The sequence below is a fragment of the Phacochoerus africanus genome, chromosome 3, assembly GCF_016906955.1.
Source record: "Phacochoerus africanus isolate WHEZ1 chromosome 3, ROS_Pafr_v1, whole genome shotgun sequence".
NCBI classification, from domain to species: Eukaryota; Metazoa; Chordata; class Mammalia; order Artiodactyla; family Suidae; genus Phacochoerus; species Phacochoerus africanus.
In genome coordinates this window covers 174,403,795-174,426,382 of record NC_062546.1, presented here as the reverse complement: position 1 = coordinate 174,426,382, position 22,588 = coordinate 174,403,795, and the positions used below count along the sequence as shown (strand labels likewise).

Sequence of the window (22,588 nt, the reverse complement as noted above, 5' to 3'; positions counted from 1 at the left end):
AGCCACAGCCAGGCCAGATCTGAGCCGTGTTGGCAACCCACACCATAGCTCACGGCAACGCTAGATCCTTAACCCACTGAGCGAGGCCAGGGATCGAACCCACATCCTCATGGATGGTAATCAGGTTAGCTAACCGCTGAGCCACGACAGGAACTCCACAACCTCCATTCTTAAAGTCAGTCACGAAGCTGAAGCCTTAATAATTTAAATAAAAGCTTTCACAGAAAAGCAAATATTTACAAGTACGAGTCATCTAATTTAAAGAAATTAATTAAAAGTAAATGCTGAAGTGATTTAAAACTAAAGAGCCATTACCAAATCAAACGTTATTGACCGTTTTCCCCATGCCAGCCCGTTCTTAAACATCAGGAGAGATGGGGTGTGAGGACCCCCCACTTTGCTACTGTGGACTTTGAGCTTTCAGAGGCTCTGGAACTAGATCTCATCTGCAGTAGGGGTGGGAGGTGCTCTCAGGGTCTACAGTGCTGAGGGGTCTGGGGATGCACCTCAGTGAGGTGGGAAGAACTTGGGACTCGGAGGCAGAAGACTGGGCTTGAATGGAGCAGGGCACCTTGTGGAAATACGATCCAGGTGACTTAACTTTCTCTGACCTTCAATGACCTCATATGTAAAATGGGGATATTATGACTGCCTCTCCTCCCCTTGCTGGGTTGTGATGGAAACGAAATAAGAAGAAACACGCAAAAAGGTCCTCAATACCTGTTGAATTTTTTTTTTTTTTAGGGCTGCACCCACGGCATATGGAAGTTCCCAGGCCAGCACTGCATCAGAGCTGCAGCTGCTGGCCTATACCACAGCCTCAGTAACGCCAGGTCCAAGCTGCATCTATGACCTATGCTGCAGCTTGCGGCAACACCAGATCTGTAACCCACTGAGTGAGGCCAGGGATTGAACCAGTATCCTCACAGACACTATGTTGGGTTTTTAACCTGCTGAGCCACAACAGGAACCCCAAAACTTGTTGAATTTGAAGTCACAATCATTTGTAAAAGAAAGAGAGCTGGATCGTCTATATGGAGTTTAAGGTTACTGTCCAAAGACCTCTAAGGAGCAAGTAAACAAATTCTTACACAGGTGAAAACTTTATGACTGAGTGCTACGAACTCTATGTGCACCAGTCCATGTGCGTGTGGGTCAGTGTGGGAAATCCTCCAACAGAGGTTGCAGCTCGTAAGCCCATAGAAAGAATGAATAAAAGAAGGAATAAGTATCTTCCTATATCTATAGGCACACCTGGCATTTAAAATTTCTTTCCAACTCGTTGCTGACACTTGAACTCAGCTTTCCTGTTTCTCTTTAAACAGGGCCTTGTCTTCCTTTAATGCCACAATCAGCTGGGGCTGCCTGCCAGAGGCAGGGACTTAGTCCTCCCTAGGCTCTGCTCCTTGGCCTCTCTCCTTGACAGTTCCCACCTGCCCCTGCTGTCATTGTGGTTTCCAGCCCCTGCCCCATGGGAATAAGTCTCAGCCTCTAGATTTCTGCAGCATCACATTCAGTTTGCATTCTCCACTTAAAGGTGCGTGTTGTCCAAATTCCTCACTTCAAAGAGCGAAAGTGCCCTGGGAAGCAGACTAAAAATTCTGTCACCACACCTGGTCCACTTTTCAATCTTTAAAAATAAATCCTCCATCAATACCCTCTGTTAGACGTGCAGTATGGAGAAGGGACCCAAATGGGGATTGCAAAGACGGGGTCATATCCTGGGGGCTTCAGACAAGGTATGCTACTTACTTTCTCAGGCCTTATCTGCAACTCGGTAAAGTGAATAGGTGGCCCCCAGTGAGTCATCGGGGGTTACAATTTCATGACCCTTCCAGGAAACCACACAGGCTCCAGTCCAAACTGACCTCAGGTCACATTGCTGCCTTTTGGCTTGACCTCTGCAAGGGTGACCCTGGCCGGACTTCTCCACTTATCTATGCCTTGGTTTCTCCATCTGTAAAGTAATATGTGCTTTTCTTCTCAGGAGAGAAAATGCGATGATATGGGTGAAAGCGTTATTGGAGGAAAGTTGGGGGAAAAAGAATCCAAGATCTGATACTACTCTTTGTGTCTCAAAGGTTGCAATTAGGAAGGGAAACCTGCCTCGCCTAATGGGATTTCTGGATCAGAATTTGCACTCCCCATTGAGAGGCCTGGTGCAGATAATTTCCTGACCAGTAGATGATACTGTGCAAGTTTACCCCAGCCTTCGTCAGAGTAATACCAGACCTCAGTTAAAGGGTAGGGGTGTCTCACTTCAGAAAAACTGGCCTCTGATTTACCTCCTTGCCCTGTGTATCTTATGAGGAATGTGTGTAGTTACTGTTATCAGGTGGTTAAGCAATTTGATGAAGTGTGAACTAGCCCTTTAATTGTTCTATTTACAACATGCTTATCCGTGCCTGACATCCCATTGGGGAATTCTCAACCTAGTTGATTAAGGGAGGTTTGGTGAACTACAGTTTGGTAAAACCAGAAGCTGAAAAATACCCTTTGGAGTTTTAGCAATTTTATAGGCATTTCTAAGTGCAGAACATGCTCAGCTGAGGTTAAAAAAGTATCAAGAACAGCAAATGAATGGAATTGTTCATTACCTTCACCACCACCATTTAAAAAATAATAACATGGAAAATTAAAGATGGGGGAAAATAACTAAATTTAAATCTACTTGTTCTCCTCTGGGTGCTGTTTCTGATAGAAAGAAATGGCTTCGGGGTGGGGGGAAGGTTTCATCTGTCAGGGATAGGCAATCAGAGTTGCTTTTAGGAGCTACATGTTGACTTAAAAAATAATCCTCTTATCTTTTCCCTGTAGTTCAAGATTTGGATGGACAAAACTCCTGATGTTAACCTAGCCCAGAGGACCATTTACTCCTTGGTTGGTGAGTGCTAAATGCAGGCCCAAATATCACGCACCTACAAAAAGGTATGGGCCCCAAAGTCTATCCTGGAGGCTTTTATCACCTATCTGGGGAGATAAGGAAGAGGTGAAAGACAAGACAGGGCACATGTGTTCAGTGCTGAGTATGTGCCATAGGACACTTTACAGCTGAGGGTTTTGCTGATGGGTTGAATTAAGGGGCTCTGAAGGAAGACTTGCATGTGGACGAGAAGAGAGAAAGGGACAGTGAGAGATGATGACCCGATAAATGAGGCAGCTGAAAAAGCGCAGGATACTAGGTAGAATAGCTCAGAGGCCAAGAAAGCCTTGTTGTTTTAGGGTCAAAACTTTACCCATCCCAGATATAATTTCGCCCATAGCCCCTAATTCTGAATCAGATGCCCTTCTTAGGAACTTATTGAGCAATATCAGTAATGCTAGAACGTTATGTCATGATGGGTTTACATTGATGTAAGATCCTGGAAAATCTTTAATGCAGACATTATGGATTATATTATTTTCTTATGCTTGCTCAGGAAAAAGCTCGGGCTGTACAGAATTTCTAGCCTCTATACTTAATTACCTATTTGCTTATTTATCCCCCGGTAAACTATAAACTTCAGAACAGTAAGGGCTGTTGCTGAATTCACTGTTGACTTCCCAGTGCCTGGCACGTGGTAGGCACTCAATACAATATTTATTAAATGACTGCTATCTGGAGATTCCTGGTGTGGAAGACAGGGGTTCTCTTTTCTTAAAACAGAGTGGGACTGATATGTGTCTACTGAGGAGAAAAAAAAAAAAACATGCTCATTTGAGTCTCAGCCTCATACCTTTCTCCCCCAGCAGCTGGCATCTTGAGTGTTGCCTAGTGACCAAACTCCCATCTCAGACACTGGCTCTGATAAAATGAGTTTCTGTTGTGGTGGGTGGCTCAGCTGCCCTACGGTAAACAAGAGTGCTAGGCTTAGAGTCAAAACTCCTGGGTTCAGGTTCCAGCTCTGCCACTGGCTTTGAGTGAGAAATTTCCATGTTCATTTTCTTCATTTAAAAGTGGGGCTTATTATGCCAAGCTCATAGGGTTGTTAGAAGACCAAAGTAGAGACACATGGGAAAGCACTTTCTGTGCTTTTTTGTAACCCGCAAAGTCCTGGTCTGCTACGAGGTACTGTTAGTATTTGCATTACGCCTCCACTTTCTCTGGGCCTGGGGTTCTTCCCTACCCATTAAAATCCTATGGGGAATGCTGCGAAAGCAGTGCTCAGAGGGAAATTTATAGCAATACAGGCCTTTCTCAAAAAAGAAGAAAGATCCCAAATTGACAACTTAACCCTCCACCTAAATGAATTAGAAAAAGAAGAACAAAAAAGGCCTAAAGTCAGCAGAAGGAAGGAAATTATAAAGATCAAAGAAGAAATCAATAAAATAGAGACTCAAAAAACAATAGAGAAAATTAATAAAACCAAGAGCTGGTTCTTTGAAAAGGTGAACAAAATTGACAAACCCCTGGCCAGACTCACTAAAAAGAGGAGAGAAAGAACCCAAATAACCAAAATTATAAATGAAAAAGGAGAAATCACAACGGATACAGCAGAAATACAAAAAAACATAAGAGAATACTATGAACAACTCTACGGCAACAAGTTTGACAATCTGGAAGAAATGGACAATTTTCTAGAATCTTACAGCCTGCCAAAACTGAATCAAGTAGAAACAGACCAACTGAACAGACCAATCACTAGAAATGAAATTGAAGAGGTCATAAAATCACTCCCTACAAATAAAAGTCCAGGACCAGATGGCTTCACAGGTGAATTCTATCAAACATATAAAGAGGAATTGGTGCCCATCCTCCTTAAACTCTTTCAAAAGGTTGAAGAAGAAGGAATACTCCCAAAGACATTCTACGATGCCACCATCACCCTCATTCCAAAACCAGACAGAGATACCACCAAAAAAGAAAACTATCGCCCAATATCATTGATGAATATAGATGCAAAAATTCTCAACAAAATCTTAGCCAACCGAATCCAACAACATATCAAAAAAATTATACACCATGACCAGGTTGGGTTCATCCCAGGTTCACAAGGATGGTTCAACATACGCAAATCAATCAGCATCATACACCACATTAACAAAAAAAAAGTCAAAAATCATATGATCATCTCAATAGATGCAGAAAAAGCATTTGACAAAGTCCAACATCCATTCATGATCAAGACCCTCGCCAAAGTGGGTATAGAGGGAACATTCCTGAATATAATTAAAGCCATTTATGATAAACCCACAGCAAATATAATCCTCAATGGGGAAAAACTGAAAGCCTTCTCACTCAAATCTGGAACAAGACAGGGATGCCCACTCTCACCACTGCTCTTCAACATAGTTTTGGAAGTCCTAGCCACAGCAATCAGACAAACAAAAGAAATAAAAGGCATCCATATAGGAAGAGAAGAGATAAAACTGTCACTGTATGCAGATGACATGATACTATACATAGAAAACCCTAAGGACTCAACCCCAAAACTATTTGAACTGATTCATAAATTCAGCAAAGTAGCAGGATATAAGATTAACATTCAGAAGTCAGTTGCATTTCTGTATAGCAGCAATGAAATATTAGAAAAGGAATACAAAAATACGATACCTTTTAAAATTGCACCTCACAAAATCAAATACCTCGGAATACACCTGACCAAGGAGGTAAAGGACCTATATGCCGAGAACTATAAAACTTTAATCAAAGAAATCAAAGAAGATGTAAAGAAATGGAAAGATATTCCATGTTCCTGGATTGGGAAAATCAGTATTGTAAAAATGGCCATCCTACCCAAAGCAATCTACAGATTCAATGCAATCCCTATCATATTACCCATGACATTTTTCACAGAACTAGAACAAACAATCCAAACATTTATATGGAACCACAAAAGACCCAGAATCGCCAAAGCAATCCTGAGAAACAAAAACCAAGCAGGAGGCATTACTCTCCCCGACTTCAAGAAATACTACAAAGCCACAGTCATCAAAACAGTGTGGTACTGGTATCAAAACAGACAGACAGACCAATGGAACAGAAGAGAGAATCCGGAAATAAACCCTGACACCTGTGGTCAATTAATCTTTGACAAGGGAGGCAAGGACACCAAATGGGAAAAAGAAAGTCTATTCAGCAAGCATTGCTGGGAAACCTGGACAGCTGCATGCAAAGCAATGAAACTAGAACACACCCTCACACCATGCACAAAAATAAACTCAAAATGGCTGAAAGACTTAAATATACGACAGGACACCATCAAACTCCTAGAAGAAAACATAGGCAAAACACTCTCTGACATCAACATCACGAATATTTTCTCAGGTCAGTCTCCCAAAGCAATAGAAATTAGAGCAAAAATAAACCCATGGGACCTCATCAAACTGAAAAGCTTTTGCACAGCAAAGGAAACCCAAAAGAAAACACAAAGACAACTTGCAGAATGGGAGAAAATAGTTTCAAATGATGCAACCGACAAGGGCTTAATCTCTAGAATATATAAGCAACTTATACAACCCAGCAGCAAAAAAGCCAATCAATCAATGGAAAAATGGGCAAAAGACCTGAATAGACATTTCTCCAAAGAAGATATACAGATGGCCAACAAACACATGAAAAAATGCTCAACATCGCTGGTTATAAGAGAAATGCAAATCAAAACTACCATGAGATATCACCTTACACCAGCCAGAATGGCCATCATTAATAAATCCACAAATAACAAGTGCTGGAGGGGGTGTGGAGAAAAGGGAACCCTCCTGCACTGTTGGTGGGAATGGAAACTGGTACAGCCACTATGGAGAACAGTTTGGAGATACCTTAGAAATCTATACATAGAACTTCCATATGACCCCACAATCCCACTCTTGGGCATCTATCCGGACAAAACTCTACTTAAAAGAGACACATGCACCCGCATGTTCATTGCAGCACTATTCACAATAGCCAGGACATGGAAACAACCCAAATGTCCATCGACAGAGGATTGGATTCGGAAGAGGTGGTATATATACACAATGGAATACTACTCAGCCATAAAAAAGAATGACATAATGCCATTTGCAGCAACATGGATGGAGCTAGAGAACCTCATACTGAGTGAAATGAGCCAGAAAGACAAAGACAAATACCATATGATATTACTTATAACTGGAATCTAATATCCAGCACAAATGAACATCTCCTCAGAAAAGAAAATCATGGACTTGGAGAAGAGACTTGTGGCTGCCTGATGGGAGGGGGAGGGAGTGGGAGGGATCAGGAGTTTGGGCTTATCAGACACAACTTAGAATAGATTTACAAGGAGATCCTGCTGAGTAGCATTGAGAACTATGTCTAGATACTCATGTTGCAACAGAAGAAAGGCTGGGGGAAAAATGTAATTGTAATGTATACATGTAAGGATAACCTGACCCCCTTGCTGTACAATGGGAAAAAAAAAAATAATTAAAAAAAAATCCTATGGGGAATGAGGTCCTACCCCTGAAATCTTAATGTCCAAGGCTGTGTGCCTTCATTTTGCTGCTGGACCTTCCTGATGCTCGTAGAACCCTCAGTCTTTTACCAGATTCCCTGTTTGGCATCTTGGATTTTTGTCTAAAATGGATGGACTTGCTTGACTCTGACGGTCACCATCACCAGGCCTCCTCTCTTATCTCTTCTGCTGGGGCATCTCCTGACCCTTCTATCTCTAGAGGTGTCTGTGTTCAGGTCTCAGCCAACTTGGAGCTAAGCTATCCTGACCATCAAGACAGACCCTGCTGCAAGAAGCAACCAGATGAGACAGGGGAGCTGGGCAAAAATAGTGCTGGGTTTCTACTCTGGGATGGGTTTTCACATGTGACTTTGGGAATGTTCTTAACCTCTATACATAGCCTCATTGTTCTCATCTGTAAAACCGGAATAGTAATGGTTACATGCCTAACTGGGTAGGTAGGAGGGTTAAATAAGCAGGCCTGTAAAGCACTTAGTGTAGTGCCTGGGCATGGTAAGTGATTGATAATGGTTGGCTTTTTAAATTGTAATTATTTTTTTTCCCTGCTCCAACTTCTTATTGTTTATTCCTGATTCCTTATGTCTTACATGCCTTTCTGTTCTCCAAATATTCGAATACGTCCAGAGGCCTTTTTCTTCTCTAAAAGCCTGCTTCCTCCAGATGGAAATAAAGCAAGTTATCACCACTTTCTCAAAATTTATAGACTATGTTCATAAAAAAAATTTATACAAAATCCACTAGGATGTATAGTCTTTCTAAACAGCTGTTCTTTTTGTGTGTTGTCCTGGTTGTATTCTTTAAGTCTAATTGCCACTTATTAGTGTGTCCATATTGATGCTTCCTCTTGGAGAATTGCTGGAAAACTTGGATTGGGGTTGTTTATGTTCTCAGCGACAAACACAATTGCATGGGCAGCTATAAAGTAAGTTATAGATGCATGCATCCAAACGCAAAGGAATTTGGGAAGCAGCCAAAAGACCATCAAAGACTCATAATATCCCCCATATCTCTCATCTTTTTCTTTTATATTGGACTATCTGGATGGATGAAACACTGGATTATATTTACTTGAGGAAGTATTTTTGAAGCCTGTGGGTCAGATAACAATCAGACCTGGAAGTAGAAAACAGTTGGGTGCACTGACCTGATCATTTTTTAGGGGTTTAACAGTCATTCTACTTTTTATAAGTGTGTGACAAGAGCTTCTGCTTTTCTTTTTCATCCTTGATTCTATCTCTCCTTCGTCCCTTGTCATCAGAGTTGGGATAGTGGAAGTTTGTGGTTTTTCTTGCCTAGCATCTGTTTCATCCTATCCTGGTGACAGGACTCTGTCCAGCCATGCCCTGCCCCCCTTAGTCCCCATGGTTCAGGTGGAGCCAGTCTACCCAGGACTCCAGAGGGGGCCTGTGACCCAGACTGGGCCATCTGCACATTCCACTTCCTGGGCACAGTGATTGTGGTTAAGCACATAACTCAATCACAGCAACCTGAGACAATTCTAGGACTTTTTGTTGGCTGTGTTGAAATGAGAGAATCCCTCTTTTGCTAGAGCGACTCTGAAGGTAATAAGCCTGGCGGTGTGGGCAGCTGTCTCTCCCTCAGGGTGGAAGATTGGGCCTGAGAACAGAGCCAACACAGAAGAAAGCAAAGTCAAGAGATGGGGAGAAGGAAGCTACCTCCTGATGGCATTCTCTGAGTTCCTGGGTAGCTCACCTGAAGATAAGCCTACCATTGAACTTTTTCTGCGTTACATTTACCGGCAGTTTTTTGCTCTGTTCTGGATACAGAAAGATACCTGAATAATACAGAGGGAAACTAATAATGCTTTCCTTTTGTTTGAGCGTGGAGGAGGGCACCTAATGGGATGAACATACATCTATAGGATAACATACTTAGAAAGGGCAGATGGCCTTGCATTTAAGTAACAACCTGGAGAGAAAAGCTACCTCAGCTTGGCACAGTTCCCACCATCATCAGGATGGAGAAGGTGAAAAGCAAAAGGCCTAGGCTACCTCCCTCATTAAACCATGATTAAATAAAGGGTGCTGGGTGGGGAAAGGAAAGAGGCATGGAGTTTGGGAGTGTTCCAGGTAGATTTCTGGTCCTTGACAAACATCCTTTAGGCTTAGATGCCTGCGCCCATAACCAACTTCCATAACTACATGTGCAGTTGTGGCAGTCTCTTTCTGAGGAAGGCAGTCCCAAACTCTTGTCCTCTAGCAGCTGCTCAATAGGTGACAATAAAATTGGCAAATGATTAGCAATTAGTTGTGTAAATGTAAACCGCTCCAAGAAAATTCCCGCCTGTTCAGACTCAAGGGTGTAAATGAAAAGCAAGGTACCACAATGACTTTCCCATTGTACCCAGGTCTCCTCTTCCTTCCAGCCACAGAAACGGGCAGCTGTTACCAGTTCCTCATGTCCGTCTGGGTCTCTGTTCATCTAAGTGACTGGAGGTGGGCCTGGCTCTAGAGTTGCTTTGGGAGAGAGGTCTGGAGAGCCTGAGTTTTAGGAGATTGTAATCTCATCCTATGGAATACTGATTTTACATGATGTTTATTTGAATGGCGAACAGATGAGTCCACTGCCTACGAACATGGAAACTTGTCTTTTGAGGAGCAGTGCCAGACAGACAGACCTGCCTGGGGTTTTCTCCTCTGCTTTTGGAAGTGTGGTGAGTACACGCCAGGCCATCCTAGGGGTGGGCCTTTGAGAGCTGGAGTTTGCCGGGGACCAGCGAGGGTCCACGGCAGCTAAAGCCTTCCCCAGAGCTTGAGCCTGTCCACGAGGTTTTACCAAAAAGCACATCTGAACCACTGCCAGAATCAAGGGTGTGGGTGATTATTTTACTTCGGTCAATGGCTCCTTTTTCTTTGCCAGCCGTCAAACTGAGCCCTCCACAATTCCACAGAAGACACAAAGAAAATCTCACACTTGAAAATTTCATTACTTGTCTGGAAACAATCCAAACACTCATGTTTTATAAAAATTGCTGGATGTATTAAAAAAAAATCAAGGTCTGGATGGGTAACAAAAAAAGAGAAATTTGAGTTTTGGAAAGAATGCTCTGGGATAGATATACAAACTATTCAAAATTAAAACTTGGAAAAACATGCCATGTCATCTCAGTCACAATTATTTGATTTATGCATTTCTGTTAGCAGAAAACCTTTTTTTTTTTTAGTGACAAAGATACAGTTTATGGAAAAATATTTTGATTTCAATGAAAGAATCTTCAAAACTCAATTAGAAAGCCCACAAAATTTAATACAAACAGAATTTCCACTTAAACTCAAAATGATTGAAGATGGAGCACTGTCCTTCCTGACACCTTCATAGTGAAATGTCTAGAATTTTTTCCCCTCAGTTGCAAATTCCTTCCTGTGTTTTTGCCTTTCATTCTTTCAATATTTAGTTGAGTGCCTACTATGTGCTCGGTACTATGCAGGGCTGAGGCTGCAGTAGTGATAATGCAAGACCCTGCCGTTAAGGAGTCTATGGCCTTTGCTTTCTGTCTCAAAAATCCATTTTTATATTCATCCCACCTCCAGTGGGTCTATTACTCTTTGCAAAGCATGGGTGTAAATGAGAAACTGAGAAAAAAGAGAGGAGCAGAAAAAGGGAAAAGAAAAGTAACCTTGTCACTAGTTTCCATTTGAAGGTCAGCAATTCTGCTTATACTCCCACCATTGGTCATGGCTGGAGTTCATGGTAGAAAAAGATTCTAAAAAATCCAAATCAATATAAAGCAAAAACCAATGAGAATAACCTAGTACCTTAGTATTGGCCTAAAATATAGAACTCCCCCTCAGCAGCTTTGTCTACATTTGGAAAAGTAAAAGCCACAGAGAAAGTCAATGCCAATACAATGAGATACCAGAAGGTTCCAATAATTACTGAATTTGTTACATGTCAGAAATTCAGAGAAGAGAATAAACTGCTTCTGATGGCCATGGTATTGTTATTCAGAACATTGGAACAGTGGGTTATTAAATATAGACGGCATGATAGTCAACCATCAAACCTAAATCTGATATATTCCAGTGCTGATTCTGAATCCTTTTCAATTAAGTAGCTTCTTCATGAAAACACTAAAAGTAAAACCAAATTTACATCACAAATACAATTGTGGTTAATAAGGAAATGAAAACAATTCAAAAGAATAGACATTTACTTCTTGACCAGTGACTTCTATATTTTCTGGGATGTAATGGCTCAATCAGATGCCACCATTGGCTCTTTGAGACCTGTGGTTTCCATAGTAGCATCTTAGCCTCCACAGGGCACCTGATGGTAACGCAAGTCTTCTGGTCCATTGTGGTTGTGGACATGGCTCCTGAGACACACCAAAAGGAGGTTTTCCTCTTGAGATCAAAGGATAGAAGTGGATGTGTAGGCATAGAAGCTCATTGATCTTGGCTTCGTGGAAGAAAGGCTCAAGAAAGTTACAATGCAGGTTGTTAGAAATTTGAAATAAGACAAAGGCAGTCTTAGAACTGCTACCATATACTTGGGATTTCCATCTCTCTGTTTCCATTTCCCACCTGTTCTTATGTGCCATCTTCTTTATCCATTAGAGCCCCTGGCATATGAATCATAATTGTTTAAGGTTCCTGCTGTGATAATTCCAACATTCCTGCCTGGTCTGGTTCTGGTGTTTGCTCTGTCTCTTCAAACTGTGTTTTTGTTTCTTTTTTGCCTTTTAGTGTGCCTTGCAGTTTTTTCTTGAGATCTGGTGTGATACAGTTGGTAAAAGGAACTGCTCTAAATAGGTGTTTAGTGATGTGGTGGTAAGGTGTAGGGGGAAGGGGAAGCATTCCATGGTCCCGTGGTTAGTTAGGTCTCAGATGTTTAGTGAGACTATGCCTCTGGCTGTGAACTTCACAAACATTTCTCAGTTTCTTTCTTTCCTCTTAGATGGGACAGGCTGCCAGACTGCGCAGCTGGAGTTGGGTACTTGGCTTATCCCACAGGGAAGGCTGGAGCCTGCTGGGTTGGGTATTTCCCTAGCCCCAGGTCAGTTAGGCTCTTTTAACTAGTTTCCCCTGAGGGCAGGCCTTGTTAAGAAGAACAACGTATCTCAAAAATGGTTCTTTTTCTCGTCCCCCTTCGAGACACACAAGGGCATTTTTCTTTGATATTGACTCGGGGGGACTCTGGTGGAAGTCCTGTAAGTCAGCCTCACAGTATGGTGGGGCCTCCACGACAGGTCCCTCTGGGGTTTTTAACTCTCAGTTGTCCCCACCAAGCCTCTAACAATTCAGCCATTTCAGGTCAGGTTTTCCTGCCCGTGCTGGTTCTTGTGGCCGCTTCACTCCTGAGTCGGCTCCAGTCAGCCGTGACTCCCTGTCTTTGCTTGTCTCTCCAATCTGTGGGCAGCACTTTGCTCTGTGTCCTCACCTCTCTTATGGATCCAAGAGCAATTGCTTTTTTTTTTTTTTTAGGGCTGCATCTGTGGCATATGGAGGCTCCCAGGCTAGGGTTGAATCAGAGCTGTCACTGCTGGCCTATGTCACAGCCACAGGAATGCGGGATCTGAGGTGTGTCTGCGACAACACCTCAGCTCACAGCAGTGCTGGATCCTTAACCCACGGAGTGAGGCCAGGGATCGAACCCGCATCCTCACAGATACTAGTTGGGTTCCTTACCGCTGAGCCATGATGAGAACTCCAAGTTGCTGATTTTTCAGTCTTTTGAACTCTGTGGTAAATTTAAGCTCCTTACTTTAGGAACTGGAAACTGGAAGTCTCCACTGTGTACTTGGTAGCAAAGTTTACAACTTGTGAAACCCCTCCCTCCTTTTTTTTTAAGAAAGTACATGGACACCTGTCCCAAACTGAAAGCGTGCAAATCCCATTTTACAACAGAAAACCATCTCTCCATGCCAATTCCCTCCCTTTGGCGCTAAATTGTCTCCAATAACTGCGCAGCAAAGAAGGGACGATGAGTCAAGTAGGGAAAATTTTGACTTGAAATTGATAAAATTGTGAAATCCAAATCATTTTTCCTCTCTATAACAAACTCCTAGAGAAATTAAAAATTTTCATGTGTATCTCCAAGGCCTCTGTATAAAGAAGGTTAACAATAGGAAATAGAAGATTCTCCACTGTGCTTTTAAAATAAAGAACTGTATGGGGCAAAAGATCTGAGATGAAGAAAATTCTTCAATAATTTCTCACTAATCCTCTTTGGATATTAGACAACAAGAGAGAAAAGCCTAATGGAATAATAGCCTTCCGCATAAAAGAATTATGGTAAGTTGACATTAGGTTGAGCTGCAGTCCAGTCAAAATGAAAGAAGTTCTGAGTGGAGCCTGTCACAGAATTTCTAAAAGAGGACAGTGTGTGTGTTTAAACTATCTCCCTCATATTCAGACTGCAGTAACTCGAACTGAGAATCGGCTTTTTATGGAGATTTATTACAAGAGCATTGCCATTCAAGAATAGAGAGCTATCATCATAAATAAAGAGCAGACACAAAGGGATGTGACGATCCAAGACACAGAGAGAATTTGTCAAGATGGGCATATCATAAGCCTCCTTATATTGCAGATAAATGCACACTACTAAAGCAATCTCTCATTAGGAGAAAAATCTTTTTCTGCTCTGGAAAACCCAGGTGAAGCTGCTATGGTTTGGGTTTCCTCCCCTTGTCCAGAATCCTTAGTCTTCCCAGAACTCAGACACCAAGGCCTGGCCTCTCCATTTGTGGTGCACCTAGGCTGCTCTGGTAAGAAAAGGTGTGGATTGCCTCAAACACTGAATCTGCTGTGGCCCAGGGGTAGATGCTTAGGATCAACAGTGCTGATGAGGCTTGTTTTCTCCAGGAGACCACAAAACTACTGAAATCTGGTATAAAGCCCTTCCTGAAACACGAGGGGAGAGAGCCAGCAGACTCCTTACTCCTGCACTTGGCCTAAAATTTGCAGAGGCAGGGCCTCCATGTCTCTCCACATTTCCTCTGGACACTGAAATCTGTGTAAGTGAACGTGTTTCCATGTCCAGCTTTGTTGTTTCAGCTGCTCTGAGAGCTGGGGATATCAATTACCCCTGCCTGGAGAGGCTGACCTGCCCAGCAGCTCCAGGCTTCGAGGCTGGCCTCTCCCTTCTCTGACTGCCCTGCATTTCAATAAATGCCTGCCTGCTGGCATCTTCCTGAGGCTACAGCTCAGGCCTTCCCATCCCCATTAAATGATTCATTAGGTTGAATTAACCCTTTAAACACTACTATTTACCAAAGGGTCCATTGGGGATTCTTATACACTCCATCATTTTTAGCCATTATAAACAGCTGGTCCCAGCAGGGGGGAATCCACGCTAAGGTTACTCAAGTTGACAGTGTGGGTTTTGTTAGTCCCAATTTACTTAAAAGCTCAAGACAGTGTTTACTTCCTGAGATGGGGCATGTGCATTTTCATCTCCCAGCCCATGCATTCCAAATATGCCTCTTGCCATAAACACCTAAGTGGGCATATTCTCCAAAAAGACTGAACCAGGAAGGGGTGAGCACACCAAGGCTGTGGGGTTACACAGGATCTATTTTCATGCCTCCATTATCCGGGCCTCCTTTTTGGTTGATGCCATTTTCTGCCTATAATCAGCTGTGTGCACAATGAGCGGTGCCTGCCAAATGGCCGTTTGTGGGCGCAATTAGACACCTGTGCCTTCAAACAAGTTGCAAGCGCCTAATTGTGCCTGCATGTAGCCACTTGTGGGTGCAATTATCCAGAAATCCAGGTGTGCCTGGTATTATGCACCATTTAAAGGGCAAAAAAAAAGTGTTTTCCAAAAAGGAAGACTCAGGTTGAACACACACCCTCCAGACTTTAACTAGGTGGTTCAGCAGAAGCTACCATGCTCTGTACTTATGGAGCCTCTTCATTTTAGGGTCTGTAGCAGTGCTGCCCCATAGAAAATAATGCAGGCCACCTATATAATTTATAATTTACTAACGGTCACATTAAAAACTAAAATGGGGGAGTTCTCTGATGGCTTAGTGGGTTGAGGCTCCTGCGTTCTCACTGCTGTAGCTCTGGTTGCTGCTGTGCGGCATAGCTTCGATCCCTGGTCCAGGAATCCCCTCATACTGCCTGAGTGGAAAAAAAGAAAAAAAAATACCAAGCAACCCAAGAGAGTACCTGAAATAAACGTTGCAACTCTCATTAAATAAATAAATAAATAAAATGGAATAGGAAAAACTAACTTTAATAATTTATTTAACCCACTATATCTGAAATATTATCATTTTGACAGGTAATCAATATAAAAAAAAGATGAGAATAGTTTACATTTTTTGGAGAGGGTTGCACTACATTTTTGGAGCTTGGTGTGTGTTTTCCACTTAAAATACTTCCCAATTCAGAATACTCACAATTTCAGTACTTGATGATCACACATGGTATTGGCTACCATATTGGAAAGTATAGGTCTACAAAGAATTGTTTTCAGTTTTGATTAAATGCTTGGAGTTTTTAACCTGTAAGCACTTTCCCAAATATTTGCACAATCAGATTGCAAAGAAAGAACATCTGAAAATGCCTTTTGGTGCCTTAGGGTTGTTGTTGGCTAATATGGCTCTTCATAACAGGAACCGCCAGTAAAATAAAGGAAAATGTTGAACATCTGCCCCAACCTCTTTATGTTGGGTTTATGAGGAATACTTTGGGGTTAGGTTTGGAAGTGACAGCACAAGCTGTGTAGACAGAATTAGAAGAGGGATATCTAGAATTAGAAGGGAGGTGGAAATAGGGCACTTAGGACAGGAAAAGGCAATGGACCTAAGATTATGGTCCATTATCCTTTGTTACAATCTAAATGGTTGTTCCAATTCATCCAGACAAGTATGGCTTTAAAATAATTTTAACGGAAAGTATGATTCTTCTTGGTTGGAATATGGGGATCACCAAACTAAAATTTGATAAGAAACTCAAGAAGTTACTTTTTTTAAACTGTAAAATGAAGAAATAATAGGACCTACTTTATAAAGTTGTGGGGGAAATTGAGTTTATACATGTAAAACACTCAGAACAGTGTGTACACATAATAAGCATTAGTGGATATCAGTTGCCACCCTCCTCCTCCTCACCACCAATATCATCATGATTTTTATCATGAAATTTATTCTTAAGCCATTCCAGAATAGTATGCAACATACATATATATATGTATATATATACACATACACAGAAATATACATATATGTATAAACACACACATACACAGAATGTACACATAAAGCTTGGGAGAAGGATGGTAACTTACTTCTCCTTTGTCCATGGTTCCCAGTGTCTCCCAGTCCCTTGTCATCACTGCCATGCACTCATATGTCTTCCAAGTGCAGAAATCAAATGGGGGGCATCGCTCATTCTTTCATCATGCCTAGTGACTTCAAGTTCATGACACAGGCATTTCTGAGGATTGGTTAAATGAATGCTCAAAGCCACTTGTAAAGCTCTAACTTCCACGTCACAAAAAAGTGCATTCTCTTTCTGGTAAAAATACCCCCTGCATCACGAACAACTCTTTCACACACTTACATAACAAGTATATATTTTTACAATTTTTTTTTGTCTTTTTTGGGCCACACCCGCGGCATATGGAGGTTCCCAGGCTAGGGGTCGAATCAGAGCTGTAGCCGCTGGCCTACACCACAGCCACAACCGCACGGGACCCGAGCCACGTCTGCAACCTACACCACAGCTCACAGCAATGCTGGATCCTTAACCCACTGAGCAAGGCCAGGGATCGAACCCGCAACCTCATAGCTCCTAGTTGGATTCGTTTCCACTGCGCCACGATGGGAACTCCTACGGTTTTTATATATTTACACATCTACAGCCACAATCCACCACTGTATAATCAATTACCCATTCTTTATTCTTTTCCTGACTACCTGAGAATAGTCCGTTCAAAAACCCAAATATCCTGGGTTCTGTGCCTTCTTACCCAGTTGTCTTGAAGCATGGCTGGCTAGAATATGTCTTCCTCATTCCTTTTTTTTTTCCTCCCCTGCACCAGTTAGCTGGGGGGTTGAGCTTGCCCAGTTTTACCCTGAGTGTCACTAATCTGGTTAATTCCATGACAGGCAACACCACTGCCTTTAACAGATCCCTCCCTCCTCTTCCTTCCCTCCCATTCTTCTCCAGACACCTCGAGGAAAACTCCCCATTTCTATTAGTTCCTCCCATTGCCAAAACCTTTTGAGGAAAAGACAATAATCTAGACTCGTCTACAGAATTTTCTAGGGAAAAAAAAAATCCGAAGGCAGCAGAGCCATTACCCTGGAGAGTGTGCCCCTCTCAGAACCTCAACCACGGCTTCCTGCTGCTTCCTGATCCTTCTCTGATGGAGCCTGTCTTTTCTCAAGCACAATTATTAAAATAGATGAAACATGACTTCTTTTTCAACTTTATATTTTTCTGCTTTAATTACCAGCCTCGTAGTGGTATTCTTCAAAGGAATGTTTTTTCATTGTTTCCTTTCATTATCTCTCATTTTTGTATTCAGATGCCAGTGTGTTACTCCAGAAGGCAAGAGAGCATGAGTTATTCTGAGTCCATCATCTGCAGGGAACGCCCACTCTGAGGGAGGTGTGTCAGCCTCCCATAGCAGCAATATTTTAAAAATGATTTTCGTGTGGACAGCACTTCAATTATGTAACAGGCTAAATAGGGCTGAACGGCTACTAGCCTGGCAACCTGCTCACTGGACAGAGCATCTTTTTTGTGAAAAATGCACTCCAAGTTCCAGGACACTTGGTTTATATGCAGACTGCAGAAACACAACTCGTTTGAGGTTGAGGACTGACTGCATGAGGGTGGGGCCTGGGCTGGTTCATCTGTGTCTTCTCATCTAGTTCTTTTGAAGTGGAAGCCAGAAATGAAGACAGCAGGACGAGGATCCAGATCTGGGGGCCAGGGTGCAGCCAGGCTGTGTGGACTAGCTCTAAATCCAGTCCACAAAAGCTGCCTCAGTGAGTTATGTGACTGGAAACTGGAGTTATGTCTTCTTCCATCATTTTTTTCTTCTAAAAAATTCAAAAATTTTAGACTGTTCAGGTTTCTTTTTTTCTTTTTCTTTTTTGGCCACACCTGCAGTATATGGAAGTTCCTAGGCTAGGGGTTGAATTGGAACTGCAGCCGCTGTCCTATGCCACAGCCACAGCAATGCCAGATCCGAGCCACATCTGCAACTTAGGCTGCAGCTTATGGCAACGCTGGATCCTTAACCCAATGAGTGAGGCCAAGGATTGAACCTGCACCCTTGTGGATACTATGTCGAGTTCTTAACCCGCTGAGCCACAGCAGGAACTCTATGTTCAGGTAGCTTTAATTTGAAAATATTACTTAATTCTCAACCCTATGCAAATGCTTGCATTGTGAGCATTTTCTGAGTTTAACATACATATTTCCAAAAGTATCCAGATACTTAATGCACAGATTGCAATAGAAACTTTATACTAGAGGTAACGTTCAGTACGAAATAGGATCATTTAGAGTTAAACTTGTCATAAGAATTCTAAAGAAAGCTACCATAACTATTATCACATCACCAAGAGTAGCTTTTTTCAAGGGACTTTACTGTCTTCGCCTTCCCATGATTCAACAAATGAAGAATGGGGTGACTATCTGCGGAATGTTTGAAAAATAGGAAGGTTTTAAATCTTATGTGGCTATCATTAGTAGATCCATTTGTGTTCAAAGTACCGTTCTTTGCAATCCATTCTTTTACTGACTCCAGCCATGTTGAGCGAGACATTTAAAGGTCCTCTTTTAGACATTGAAACTTAGTCCTTGAATAAAATTAAAAGGCATTAGCGTAGCTTTCGGTACCAAAGCTGAGAAGGAAGTGTTGACGCATGTTCTCCACTCACCCTCTGGCCGTGGACCTTTAGTCCCCGCCATGAAGTGATAGCAACACGGCCTCTTGTTACAGTGTCACCACACTCATGTCATTCCCATTATTACAGATGTCAAGAAAGAGACAGGAGAAGCCTATTGTATTATGGCCATGAATGATAGCAAGAGATGGGACCTTTCAGGGGGCACTCTGCTTAAATGGGTGATTCAGAGATGCTGTGCTTCATACTTGAAAAAAGATCTAAATTTATGACGTTTAATGTTTAATATAAATCACCAAACCTGCACGTGTGAGAAAAATGAGCTAAAATGCTGCTTAACAGACATTATTAAAGAGTCTTAAGTATGGAGCCATTTCTAATTGGTAAAAGTTCACAGATGAACACTTCTTGCAAGTACTCATTTTAAAGAAATATTTCTTCCAGTAAGAAAGCCCTTATTTCAGTGTGAGATATAATCCAGGGAACAGATCTCCTTAGGAGAGCATCATCTTTATGTTCTCAAAAGGAATCTCAGTGGAATCTACAATTTAAAATGCACTTCTCCTTATTTCATATAAGACAAAATCAAGGTTAAAAATAAGAGTACAATGATAAACAGCTCGGGCTACGGTACCTGGAGTACAACTTCTATTTGTGAGGCAATAAATATCAAGAGCCAATAAGCTATTATTAGTCTCAAAAAAATTAAAAGAATAGTGCAGAAAATTATCTATGCGGTTTTTATCATCTTGATTAAAGGATATAAACATGGGTAATTTAAAATTAATCTGTGGAAGAATATGCTGTCATTTCAATTAAAGGAAAAAGAATCATTCTTGAGCTGTCCCAACTCAGCGAAGGCACCACCTTAAACCAGGGAAGTTTGGCCTCCAAAATGGGACAGTGCAGTAAACCAATTTTCAGCCACAAAATGTGATTTGCACAATTGGTTTGAAGTAGTGCTGGCTGGATACCACCTCTGCTGGGGAGTGAAATTAAAACTGTCATCCATTCACACAAAGTCCCCAACAGCTTGGCGGCCTCTGGTGTGTGCTGGTTCATAACCACAGCTGCCTTCCCTGTCGGCACAAAGACACCCTCTGGGGACCCTGCCCTTCAGCTTGTTTATTAGAATTCTCAAACCCATAACGGAAAGGTGCCTCTGGGTCACAAAGGAGACCGCGCGCATCCGAGGAGGAGGACAAGAGAGGCCAGGAAAAACTGACGAAGCCACAGTGGCTTTTTTCTCCCTTATGTGGGTCACTTGGTTTTTTTTTTTTCATTCAACTTTGACATTTTTCCCTGCCTCCACAGTCCCTTCACACTCCACGTTGGCCACATCCCCGCCACCAAATGGAGCTTCTGAACAACTAGCTATAACAACTTTCATTTTCTTGTGGGGAATTCAGGGCCCTTAAAAATAAACCACTGGAATGCTGGAAGGCTAAGAAGAGAAACATATTTTCTTACGGCTTCGAAAATCTGATTTTTTGGTGATGAAATTTACATTTTTACATTTTGCTGATTTATTTAGTTGTTCATCAATTTACTTGTACTCATACAGCAGATAAACTCTATTATAACATAGCCCATCATAATCAACTTTAAAAAGCAAATATTTGCCAATCACTTACCATCTAGCTGTGTATTGCAGAGGGTACAGAAAAGTTTAAGATGTAATCCTTCAGAATTCTCATACTTTTTAGGTGGGGAGATGAGCTGTAAGTGTGTTTTTTAAAAATAAAGATAATTCGACAGGCTATGGCAATGCAGGAATCCGTGGAGGAATGACAGACTTGGACTTACTACAGAGTTAAACCACGTAATTTTTTTTATATAACAGTAAAATCTGGACATTAACAAGGTCAGCTTGAAGAGTAGACTTTGGACCACTTCATCTGACACCTACCATGTCAATACTCTTATTCTACTTTGATCATCTACTCTTTTTATGATTCTGGTTGATCCTTTTCAACCTCTCTTGTAAAAGTATATGCTTTATGCCTATAGTAGACATATCTTTATCTGCTTATGTACTTTGCTAATGATTTTAACTGTAGCTTTCCACACAGGTGCCACAGTGATTGTAAAGGTTTTAGATGTGCCTGTGCTAACTTATTATTATTACTTTTTCTTTTCTTTTTAGGGCCATACCTGCAGCATAGGGAAGTTCTCAGGCTAGGGGTCAATTTAGAGCAGCAGCTGCCGGCCTGTATTACAGCTACAGCAATGCCAGATCTGAGCTGTGTCTGTGACCTACACCACAGCTCACGGCAATGCTGGATCCTTAACCTACTGAGTAAGGCCAGGGATCGAACCCACATCCTCATGGATACTAGTGGGTTTCGTAACCTGCTGAGCTACGACAAGAACTCCTATCCTAACTTCTTAAAAGTCACAAATGCATACAAGAGGATGGCCTTGCTTTTTGGAGGATCTTGTTCTTTGAATGCACATGGTAAAAGAGTTGACAGGGGCTTTAAAACACTTACTTTGAGTGATAGGGTATTAAAGAAACCCTACCTAACATATTATTATTTGGCATGTACCTAGAGTCAACGGACATCCAGAAGTTTATTTGATCTACCACACTGGGAACACCTGTCAGGGCAAGGTGAGGAAAGGGAGAGGCACAGAGTCTGCAGGAAACCGACTCCTGGGGTGGCTCTTGAGGCTCCTCAGTAGAAGAACAATTGCTCCATGGTTAACAGTACAGGACTCTGAGTATCCCTGGTGAGAACCTGGCTAATGGTGGCGAAGGAGTGGGTGGTCACTGATGCAGAGAACAATCCATGAAGTGGTCCCTGCATTTGTACCACCAAGCTGAAAGGTTAAGTATCTCCCTACAGCCCGAGCTTCTTCCTATCAGCGTTATTCTTTTTTTTTTTTTTGTCTTTTGTCTTTTTGTTGTTGTTGTTGTTGTTGTTGTTGCTATTTCTTGGGCCACTCCCGCGGCATATGGAGGTTCCCAGGCTAGGGGTTGAATCGGAGCTGTAGCCACCGGCCTACGCCAGAGCCACAGCAACTCGGGATCCGAGCCGCGTCTGCAACCTACACCACAGCTCACGGCAACGCCGGATCATTAACCCACTGAGCAAGGGCAGGGACCGAACCCGCAACCTCATGGTTCCTAGTCGGATTCGTTAACCACTGCGCCACGATGGGAACTCCCTATCAGCGTTATTCTAATCAATGCTCAGAAATAAATGTCTGAAGGAAAGCCCACAAAATAAAGACTATCTTTCTTTGGAAAGCAATGGATGGTTCTGAACCAATCTACAAGGTAGGCCGAATGCCCAGAAAGTTACCCAAGTACCTTCAAAAACCAACT

At 42.1% G+C, this 22,588-nt stretch overlaps 1 protein-coding gene and 1 long non-coding RNA gene across 2 annotated transcripts in view; one reads left to right on the top strand and one right to left on the bottom strand.

The window, feature by feature from the left end:
- The window catches only part of PARD3B (par-3 family cell polarity regulator beta), a 1,037,082-nt gene that overhangs the window by 25,587 nt on the left and 988,907 nt on the right, over positions 1-22,588 (bottom strand). The gene's annotated exons all lie outside the window — the stretch shown is intronic.
- On the top strand, positions 1,254-18,514 carry LOC125123470 (uncharacterized). Its single transcript, XR_007134068.1, has 4 exons — positions 1,254-1,537; positions 2,818-2,884; positions 8,968-10,092; positions 17,925-18,514. It is a non-coding gene; the product is annotated as an uncharacterized LOC125123470 (long non-coding RNA).